Consider the following 10,744-nt stretch of genomic DNA (forward strand, 5'->3'; position numbering starts at 1 on the left):
TCTGCTTTTGAGATTAGCATTAACACCCTCAGTTTTGACAAATAATACAGTTATAGTGGATCAGGTGCCCCTGAATCTTCCCTTATTTGTGCTGCAATAAGCCTAGGCTGGCAAAACGGGTCAAAAGAAGGACTTGACAGGCTTAGAAAAGTCAAAAATAGTGAGATATCTTGCAGAGGGATGCAGCAGTCTCAAAATTGCAAAGCTTCTGAAGCGTGATCATTGAACAAGCAAGCGTTTCATTCAAAACAGTCAACAGGGTCGCAAGAAGCGTGTGGAAAAACCAAGGCGCAAAATAACTGCCCATGAACAGAGAAAAGTCAAGCGTGCAGCTGCCAAGATGCCACTTGCCACCAGTTTGGCCATATTTCAGAGCTGCAACATCACTGGAGTGCCCAAAAGCACAAGGTGTGCAATACTCAGAGACATGGCCAAGGTAAGAAAGGCTGAAAGACGACCACCACTGAACAAGACACACAAGCTGAAACGTCAAGACTGGGCCAAGAAATATCTCAAGACTGGTTTTTCTAAGGTTTTATGGACTGATGAAATGAGAGTGAGTCTTGATGGGCCAGATGGATGGGCCCGTGGCTGGATTGGTAAAGGGCAGAGAGCTCCAGTCAGACGCCAGCAAGGTGGAGGTGGAGTACTGGTTTGGGCTGGTATCATCAAAGATGAGCTTGTGGGGCCTTTTCGGGTTGAGGATGGAGTCAAGCTCAACTCCCAGTCCTACTGCCAGTTTCTGGAAGACACCTTCTTCAAGCAGTGGTACAGGAAGAAGTCTGCATCCTTCAAGAAAAACATGATTTTCATGCAGGACAATGCTCCATCACACGCGTCCAAGTACTCCACAGCGTGGCTGGCAAGAAAGGGTATAAAAGAAGAAAAACGAATGACATGGCCTCCTTGTTCACCTGAGCTGAACCCCATTGAGAACCTGTGGTCCATCATCAAATGTGAGATTTACAAGGAGGGAAAACAGTACACCTCTCTGAACAGTGTCTGGGAGGCTGTGGTTGCTGCTGCACGCAATGTTGATGGTGAACAGATCAAAACACTGACAGAATCCATGGATGGCAGGCTTTTGAGTGTCCTTGCAAAGAAAGGTGGCTATATTGGTCGCTGATTTGTTTTTGTTTTGTTTTTGAATGTCAGAAATGTATATTTGTGAATGTGGAGATGTTATATTGGTTTCACTGGTAAAAATAAATAATTGAAATGGGTATATATTTGTTTTTTGTTAAGTTGCCTAATAATTATGCACAGTAATAGTCACCTGCACACACAGATATCCCCCTAAAATAGCTAAAACTAAAAACAAACTAAAACTACTTCCAAAAACATTCAGCTTTGATATTAATGAGTTTTTTGGGTTCATTGAGAACATGGTTGTTGTTCAATAATAAAATTATTCCTCAAAAATTCAACTTGCCTAATAATTCTGCACTCCCTGTATAAATAGAATAGAATAGAATCGAGTACTTCAGACCGGGAGATTGGCAAAATGTATAAATAGGATGGCGATTAGGGGAATTGGAGACAGCTGTGTAACACAGCAGGGATACATTGGGAATAAGAAGACAGTGGACGTAAGACTCAACACAAGAAAGAGACAAGAGGCCACCAAACTAAAACACAGACCTAAGATACACGAGCTTGACACAGACAAAACCATAAACAGACATGAAGACAAGACTGGCTTTAACACTAGAGTGTTTTCACAAGTCTTCCATCCACTTGTGGAATGCTGAAAAAGAACTACACTTAAAAGCAATATGGAACTGAAAACAAAAGAATACATAATGTAAACATATCATCAAATAATCCAGGACTCACAAACAATGATATGATGAACAGAACTATAAAGAACAAAACTGAGAAATGCTTGGTAAACTGACCAAGGACTATGTCATCATGTCATTTTTTAAATATCATAGTTAATGTGTCCTGATTTGTAGATAGTGCCATCTTACAAATACCAGGAAATCCAACTGGGTGACAAGCCAGAGTTGTCTGCCCACACACCCACTGACTAGAAAAAGGGTTGAAACCTCAACTACTAAGGATGATTTTTAATGAATTTTTGAAAATTGACATAATTCTATTGTATTGGCTATATTGCATTGGATATAAGTACCTTTTAATTTCTGAGGAATTCTACAGTAAATCTGGCTGAAACTTGGCACACAGGTACAGTAGGTGTCCCGGAGGAGGGATGTGTTGAAAGTTGGACCTCAACTACTCAGGATGATTTTTCATGAATTTCTGACATTTCCATAATTGTATTGACTGTATCGGGCTGTTTCATTGTAATTTGTGTGCGCGCATGCGCGTGCGACTGTTCGCGCGCGTGCACGTGCGTGCGGGTTTAGGCTTTCAATCGGCACATAAAGCGAAAAGGCGCTACCGTAAAGACTGGTGTAAAAGCGCAAGGAAATTTATGCGGCGGATAAGAGGCGGCTGGCTTGACCGCGGCTCACAAATGACGGCTCACTTTACCGCGGTAGCATCTTTATGTGCCGCCACCGGTGTTTTAGCTAGGTAAGTGGTGTGGCCGATGTGGTGCTTATGTTGACCTTTTATAATAATGGCAAAACGAAGAGGCAGTGGCACATGCCCTCACCAAGCCAAAGTAAAAAAGCAATGCAATTCTTTTAAGATGGTTTTGCAAACAGAAGAAAAAACTGGGTGAGATTTTTTTCTTTTTCGAGCGAGAAAGGCCCGCTCTGCAAAACATGTTGCGAGGCCAAAATAGCAAGCGAGTTTTCGGGGGGAAAGTGTGGACAGCACAAAAGTCATTAGAAAGCAGTTAGAAGTGTAAGATGGGGATGGGGTACATTGTTGGAGGAGAGCGCCAAAGACCGAGAGAACAGGAACAAGCTGTAAAGAAATCCAACCCCGAGCAAGTTAAAGTTCTCATCAACAATATTCTACTACATGCCATCAACATGAATTATTCTATGCTATCGGTTCAACAAATTCACAATCACATGGCAAAGTATATGAGTATACCAGAAAGCTGGCGAAGCAAAAATGATGCCTTTGAGTTTGTGAATTCAATGAATCAAACAGTGCAGAATGAGATGATGTGTAAAGTTAAAAATGCACCTTGGCACACCCTGATCATAGATGAGAGCACAGACATAACAGTGCACAGAATACTAGTCCTGTATATTAAATACAGGGAGGAAAATAACGTCAACTATAAAACTGTTTGGTGGCATCATCCAGCTGACAACATGCACCTTTCAGGATAATGTGCAGGCAATAACTCAGTTTTACACCAAGCATGAACTAGACATGCAGAGAATGGTGATGCTGACCTCTGATGGTGCCTCAGTAATGCGAGGAAAGCACAACGGATTTGCAGCTTTATTAAATCGGCAAATACCACAACTCACTGAACAACACTGTGTGGTCCATAGAGAGGACTTTGATGATGCGTCGAAAGATGTACCTTTGATGCGTGATGTGGAACAGTTCATTTCACTTTCTCTAGATCCACAGTAAACAGGAGAAAATCAGAAGACCTAGCAAAGATTCTTGATGAGGATACACTGTCAAAGTCATTCAGGCCTCTGTACAAAGTGCGATGGCTGTCTACTGCAAGACAGAATCCAGTGATAAAAGAGATCCAGTGGCAAGTTACTGTTACAAAAAGGTAACCAATTCAAACGTCAAGGTTACTCTTACCGCTCTCTGAGATGTTTTGCGTGAGCTGGCAGACCTGTCTTTCTTTTCAAAAATGCAACCTGACTGTGATGGAAGAGCTCTGCTTTGCAAGAGCAAAGATTGTGAAGTTGCGTTCCCAATACTCAACAGAGGTAAAGGATGTTAAGTGGAGTGACCGTGTCAGAGAGGCAATGAGGGCCTCATCAGTACCGGTGAGATTACTCGTTTGATTCGTAACCTCTACGATCACTTGGGTGCTCGTTTTTCAGAGGATAAATTAATGGAGTGGTTTGCATTTGACATTGAGGCATTGAGCTCAGACATCAGCTCTGAGTATGGAGCAGCAGACATTGCCACACTGGCAAAGAAGTATGAGGCAATTCTCCACCACCCACATTTTGTGGAGGTCAGTGACAGTGAATATGCTGAATTCAAGTACATAATGAGGCAAAAACTTAAACTCAGGTCAATCAGCACATTCTCAGATATGGTGGCTGCAACACTAAAATGTAAAGAGCTAAAACACATCTCACAGCTTGTAGATTTGTGCTACATTTCAAGCATCCAGTGCAGATTGCGAAAGATAAGATAAGATAAGATAACCTTTATTAGTCCCACACGTGGGAAATTTGTTTTGTCACAGCAGGAGTGGACAGTGCAAAAGTTATGAGGCAAAAATTAGAATACAATAAGAATAAATACAGTACACAACTGTACAGAATAGAATAAAATAAAATACTATATACAGTAGAATAAAATAAAATAAATATACAATAAGATAAAAATAGAATACAAATACAAATACTATATACAACTGAGTAAAAATACAACGATGACAGAAAGGATTATTGCACTTAGTATTATTGCATATGTATGGATGTGTGTGCTTGATCAGTTAAAGTCTTTATTATGGAGTCTGACAGCAGTGGGGAGGAAAGACCTGCGAAATCTCTCCGTCCCACACCGTGGGTGCCGCAGTCTCCCACTGAAGGAGCTGCTCAGTGCTGTCACAGTCTGCTGCATGGGGTGGGAGATGTTGTCCATCAGGGATGACAGCTTAGCCGCCGTTCTCCTGTCACTCACCACCTCCACTGGGTCCAGAGGGCATCCTAGAACAGAGCTGGCCCTTCGGAAAGAGGCTTTAGTTTAATGCATAGGTGTCAAACTCTGGCCCGCGGGCCAAATTTGGCCCACAGCCTACTTACATTTGGCCCGCGAAGCCATACCAAATTACTATCAGAGCTGGCCTACTGGTATTATACAGCTAATATATATATTGTTTAGTATTAAGCTTTGCTTGTTCCATATTCAGTTTTTCAGCAAAACGTGTTTGAGTCCATAAGAAAAGATTCATTCTTATATCTGGAGGAATAAATATATTTCAATAAATATTAACGTTAGCCCGCGACTTTGTTCCAGTTTTGAATTTTGGCCCACTGTGTATTTGAGTTTGACACCCCTGGTTTAATGAATCGTATGAAAACAGATTCCAGGAATCGTCTTGAAGTGGACCATTTGGACCTGCTGATGCGCATAAAGTCAAACCTGCAAGCAGATGAGGCCATCAACTTGGACGATGCATACAACCACGTGAGAAGGGCAGACGGGAAAATTAAGGTGAAAAAACTGTGTAATTATATATTCTGCAGAGTTAATTGAATTTTCACAGTATCACATGCTTGTGCAACAGTACACATGTCACTATGTAAATGTGAAAGTTTTAATGTGAACAAAATTTTATCTCTAAAAGGTGCACATGTCTCAATTCCTCCAGAACAGGAACAACAAAGTGCAGCCACTGGAGAAGTGAGAAGGACACACAGGAAAAATAAGGTGAAATTTAAGTTCTCAGTTGGATTTGTGCTCATCTAGTGTCATTTATTTATAAATTTCATTTATGGATATTGATCATTAAATACTGTCGCTACTTTATGAGTAGTAGAAATGCAAATAATCATGTCATTACTTACTGTATTTTGCAGACAAAGAGTTACAGGACTCTCCCACAGACCACAGCAGGAGCTTCACACACTGGCTCATACTCATAATACAAGTCAGAGCTTTACATTAAAAATGTTAATTGTGTTTTCAAAATTGGAGTTTATAGTTGGTTTGGTTGGCAGTTCATGTTTTGCCTTAGCTAAAATTAAATATTTATACTTCCAATAGCATTAACATACTACAGGTCATGAAGAAGACCTTTGTCATTTTCACTGTCAGTGGGCTAAAGAACTTAATTAAAACATTCTAACAGAAATGTAAATGCTGTAATTTGATTCTTTTGATAAACTATGTAACTTGCATGGATGCGATGCTGGCGAGACCACAGTGCACACGTGTGATGTTGCTCACAGTGGTCCTGTCACAGTGTGGGGAAAGTAGGACCCAAATGCAGGACTTTCTGAATGGAGATGGTGCGTTTATTTACAATGAAAAGAAACTATAAAACAGTGCCAACAATCCACAGCGTCTGTGTTCTCTGAGCGCTCGTTCCTAATCCCCGTGCCGTGATCTGTGGTAAGTGTTTAGTCCTCCTCGGTGCCTTTGTACAACAGTGTGCTGCTCCCGCCACACGTTTCCACAATCCACCTGGAAACGAGAGAGTCCACAGTGAGTACCGTCCCATCCACCGGCCGACAAAAACACTTTAACCATTCCAACAGGAGAAGTTCAGCGACCACAGTAACTGTGAGCAGGAGCACTGACTATGTTCCTAGTTTAACAATCCCGCGCTGGCTGCCTCTCCGATCCTCTCTTGAGTAGTGTTTCCTTGACGATCGGCAACAGGTGGCTGATTCCACCAGGTGTGGCTGGCTCAAAGGCTGAAGACTCTCCAGGCCTGGTATGGCAGCAAAACTCACACACCGCAACACACACACCCAAACACAGAGACAGGGAAACAAGGGACCAGGAGCAGATCACACCAACAACAACAATAAACAATCCACATAGTCAGATAGAAATTATAATATTCATTAAACCGAAGAACAATGCATGAGCCCTGACCCAGGCCCATCAGGTCCATCAACCGCTCAGGGAGTTTGTGTGTTTGCTCAGACACATGAAAAGTGAGAGGGAACATTGTCTGCAGGAAGACGTGTATTAGACATTCTTATTATCAGAACTGCTGTCTGAACTCTGTCATACCATCATCTTCATCAGAGCTTTGGCACGCATCCCTGGAGTTTGGAAGATCCTGAGGTATTCCTCTCTGACATCCTTCAGTGGCAGTTACATAAAGTACATTATATCTTATTAGCATAAATATTGTTCATAATGTTCATCTTGCTGTCTTCTTTTCCAAAACTCATTGCAAAACTTTAAGGTTGTTTAGACACTAATCAAACCGTGTTTTAGTTAACAAATAAATGTGAAGTTTCGCGGTATTAAATTTTATTTACTTTAATAAAACCAGTGTCTGGCATGAAGTTCAGTTTGTGTTTGTCTCCATCTAGTGTTTAGTTATAATCCTTACAAAACTGTTTGACTAAACCATGTCGTCTTTTACTATTAAAAAAGCTTTTAAAGCAATTCTCGACCCAAAAATTCTGTCTGTAGTCTCAAAACATATTTTAGCCTTATATGTTTGTATGTTCCCTATTTCCTCCAAGACAAGTGACCCAATCTAGATGAAACTTTAACTCAACAATGCCTAGGCCACTGTGAGTGCCAACATTTATAAGTTATAAGCAAATATTTTTATATAAATTCCTCAATCGTGTACCATTGACAGTTCAGCTGAGCACCAAAGACAATGTCATAGTATAGGATGGAATGTCAGATCACAATGGTGTCTCACAATGTATCATAATAGCATTGTAACTATGTATGTGTGTTTATGTTGCTATTAAAAAATGGGGTAGTTCAAGACTTTTGCACAATACTGCTATAACTGTTAGATTATTATTTACTTTTTAAATTAACAACAAACAGAATAATTGTGAAATGGTGAAAAAAACGTCTACAAGCATGTTTGTGATGCTGAGCAAACTGAATCTCCACTGAAATCAGAGCCTATCCTCACAGTAATTAAAACATGCAGCCTAAAAGCTTTAAAAATAGTCAGAAAGAAAAAAACAGATCCAAGTTATTTTTCAGTTGTTGTTGTCTTTTATTTTCCAATTGTTTTTTGTAATAAATTTGGAATTTCCAATAGGAGAATCTGGAGGAAAGCCAAGAACACAGGATGAACCCCAGAGAGCGGCTGAGGGAGCAAAATACTCCTAAACCTTCCTCTGATGATCACCCACAGAACCACTATGGTGCTTAGAATTCAGTACGATGTTATAGAGATATAGCACCATAGGCAAAGACCCTACAAAAAAGCCCTCCAACAATCAGATGATCCCCTATGAACAAGCACGTGGCGACAGCGGGAAGGAAAAACTCCCTTTTAACAGGAAGAAACCGGCAGAACCAGGTTCAGGAAGGGGCGGGGCCATCTGCCGCGACCGGTTGGGGGTGATGGAAAAGAGAACCATCTTTCCAAAAAGTTGGTACATTCATTCAGATCACAAAAGTATTCTGGACACTAGTTTAAACAAGCTGAGCTAATTTAGGATGGACACAGTCAGACATTAACAACTGGCCAGTGACAGACACATGGTGAGTGTACTCTTGTCTTACCTTGTGTTTTGAGGAAAGCAAATTAGCATTTTTTCAATTATCCAATGTATTACATTTAAGATTACAGCTTATGTGTCCAAAAATCATTATCTGTGCACTATTTTTAAATAGTTGCACATGTCCCAACTTTTGAAAAGATGATTGTTTGTAGGTCTTTTTAAAATTCCAGATCTCCTTTGTTAACTTAACTTTCTAAGAGGTATTTTAACTCATTCACTGCCATTGACGTCTATAGCCGTCAATTGCAGTGAATGAGTCAATGGGTTTAACTCATTCACTGCCAATGGCTGGCAGTGAATGAGTTAACAAGCCCTACATTGCATTTTTTCTTATCTTGAGAAATGAGCCTCAGATCAGTTTTCAAGATAGAAATTACAGAACAGGGTTTGTCCAGACGGGTGGGTTTGTCACTGTATAGTCAAGTCTGTGAATGTCACTGTCCAGGGCTCTATTGAGCGTGTTGAAAAGACGAGAAAACCAGCCAGTACTCTTCTTGAGAGTACTGGCTGGTGATGTGCTTGAAGGCAGGGGTATTTTTTGTTCATTACTTTCTTCACTGGGGGACTCTGGTGTTGGAATCTCACGCACTGGAGAAAGTTTACCATCCTTGACAACTCTCCATATCATCCCAGAATTCTTTGACCTTACTAAAGATTTCTGGAGCTGTGACACTAAAACCTCTGAAACAGCAATCTCAAATGCTTCGTCACCAGATTCCATGGCAGCCTGCAACAAGTATTTGGATCCAAACTCCTTGCACAGCTTTTTATAGATGGGGATGTGCAGGTTTTCAACACTTGGTGGGGGAATGGAATCCAGTTCTTTTTCAGCCCTCATTGTTACACCACCCATTAATTGAATCAGGTCCACGTTTAGTATGGATGTTCTGGTTTTTGATGCAATATGGTCGACTAACTTAGCAAGAAGCACAGTAAGAAAGGTCATGTTGACTGGACAGTCAGGAGACTCCAGACTTGGTGAAGAATTCTCCTGGTAGGCTAAAATCAATGCTGAAGGGACAAATGTTTCTGAATACTTAGGGAGCTCTGGAGTTGGAGGAGGACTCAGATTATCCGTGCACAATGAATTCTCTAAGGAACAGTCACTTATTTGTGGGATTTCTGCATCTTCCTCCTCCTCCACATCTAGACAGCAGGTCTGCTTACAGTTAGAGTCTGAGCATGTCATGCTGTCAGATGCCTTGTCTGTGATTTTTCTGCTGACATTCAAGATGCATTTAAAACTCTCAGTCACATTATACACCATTTGTATAATGCTCATACCTGTCACTGAGTCATGGGTTTGTGGGGTAGGAGCTGGCCCTGTGATACGAGCCAGCGACGTGTTGACTCTTTTAGTAATTTCTGCTGAAACAGCTTTACTAATATATCCAAGTTGTGGGACTTACCTTGTGCCGTGGACAGGGCTTCACCAAAACAGTGATGAAGGGTGTTTCTGAAGCTGGCTTGAATATTATTTTCTGTTACTCTGCAGCAGCTGCAGCCATCCTGCAAACTTACCTTATCTCCACATGCATGATTGTGCCCCTTGGCAAGAACCTGAGGTTCTACAACCTCCAGGACCAAGGCGCTAATTTCTTCTATAATCGCATGGCACATGTTGGACAACAGAATGACAGCTTTTGATCCAGGGTCACCATCGGCTAAGGACGCCCACTGACTAAAAGATGAAAAAAAGATAAATAGTTGAGAAAACAAACATTTAACCAGAGTATATGTGTGTATTAGTGATCATTTTTGCTGCTTGTAAGCTTGATGGCTTTAAATGTGTGACTTACTCCTCTGAAACATCTTTCACATAGGGGGTGATGATTTTTCCAAGATTTTCCAGCGTCAGAAGAGGCAATTTCAAATGCCTGCAATCCAATTCCAACATCTAGAAAGAAAAGGCAGTCAGGTTTTTAGGAATCTTTGACACAATAACAAAATGTTCTGCAATGGGATTTTAAAATCGTCACTGTTAAATGCTTTGCACTGCAGTTCACTAATGAAATCCAACAACTGATAAGACAAAAATATATGTGTGATATGTCACACTAACAATATACAGTATATTAACAATTTGACTTCACATATTATTTGATAGAGCAATGTACTGAAGGTTATTTTATCAGGAATAAAAGTAATTTATCCAGAAATGTTTTTTTATTTATTCATTTATTTTTTACCTTATCCGGTTGAAGCAACGAAACGATTTCCACAGATTTCCTTCTGTTCACTTCACTAAATTCTGTCATGTCTTTACCGTTTAGCACAATTGCAAACTACACGTTTTTCTAATCATTTCCAAGTATTTGATTGTCCGCTGAAGCTTCTTCACGCCAAAAGTCTGTCTACAGTTTGAATTCTCGGGTTCTTCATAGGTCACAAAGCTGACGTTCGATGAGTGTGCGCAAACGTGCACGTGCTGCGCACACTCATCGAAC

General features: G+C 40.7%; 1 pseudogene; it reads right to left on the reverse strand.

Moving 5' to 3' along the window:
- Positions 1-8,670: 8,670 nt before the first annotated feature.
- Positions 8,671-10,194, reverse strand: LOC146708491 (uncharacterized; annotated as a pseudogene).
- Between the last annotated feature and the right edge of the window lie 550 nt (positions 10,195-10,744).

Source organism: Copadichromis virginalis, linkage group LG6, assembly GCF_057382275.1.
Source record: "Copadichromis virginalis isolate Kocher_CV1m ecotype Utaka linkage group LG6, C_Virginalis_male_GT1.1, whole genome shotgun sequence".
Classification (NCBI taxonomy): domain Eukaryota; kingdom Metazoa; phylum Chordata; class Actinopteri; order Cichliformes; family Cichlidae; genus Copadichromis; species Copadichromis virginalis.